The following is a 1,167-nucleotide window of genomic DNA, read 5'->3' as shown; positions in this document are numbered from 1 at the left end:
ACCAGGGACAATCCAACCCCCCTGATCACCGGACAACTATGGACAGTACAAGCACCCAAATAACCTTACAGCAGAGACAATCCAAACCACCAGATCACCTGACACATGGGACAGTCCAACCACCCAGGTCACCTGACATCCAGGGACAGTCCAACCACCCAGATCATCTGACACCAGGGACAGTCCAACCACCCAGATCACCTGACATCCAGGGACAGTCCAACCCCCCAGATCACTTGACACCAGGGACAGTCCAACCACCCAGGTCACCTGACATCTGGAACAGTCCAACCACCCAGATCACTTGACATCCAGGGACAGTCCAATTACCCAGATCACCTGACACCAAGGACAGTCCAATCATCCAGATCACCTGACAGCGGGGACAATCCAAACCCCCAGATCACCTGACACCAGGGAGAATCCAACCACCAAGGTCACCTTACATACAGGGACAGTCCAATCACACAAATCACCTGACACAAAGGACAATCCAACTACTCAGATGACCTTACACCAGGGGCAGTCCAACTACCCAGATCACCTGACCCCAGGGACAGTCAAACTAACCAGATAACCTGACATCCAGGGACAGTCCAACTACCCAGATCACTTGACCCCAGGGACAGTCTTATCACCCTAGTCATCTAACACAAAGTACAGTCCAAATACCCAGATCACCTGACACCAGAGACAATCCAACCACCCAGATCACTTGACATCCGGGGACAGTCCAACTACCACCTGACACAAGGGACAGACCAACCATCCAGATCACCTGACAGCAGGGACAATCCAACCACCAAGATCACCTGACACCAGGGACAGTCCAATTACCCAGATCACCTGACATCCAGGGACAGTCCAATCACCCAGGTGACCTGACACAAAGTACAGTCCAGGGACAGTCAAACCTCCAAGATCACCTAACATCCGGGGCAGTTCAACTACACAGATCACCTGACACCAGGGACAGTCCAACCACCAAGATCACCTGACACCAAGGACAATCCAACCATCCAGATAACCTGACACCGGGGACAATCGAACCCCCCAGATCACCTGACAACCATGGGACAGTGCAACCACCCAGGTCACCTGACATCCAGGGACAGTCCAACCACCCAGATCACCTGACACCAGGGACAGTCCAACTACCCAGATCAC

Source organism: Pyxicephalus adspersus, chromosome 3, assembly GCF_032062135.1.
Source record: "Pyxicephalus adspersus chromosome 3, UCB_Pads_2.0, whole genome shotgun sequence".
NCBI classification, from domain to species: domain Eukaryota; kingdom Metazoa; phylum Chordata; class Amphibia; order Anura; family Pyxicephalidae; genus Pyxicephalus; species Pyxicephalus adspersus.
The sequence above is the reverse complement of the archived record's forward strand: the minus strand, read 5'-3'. Positions refer to the sequence as shown.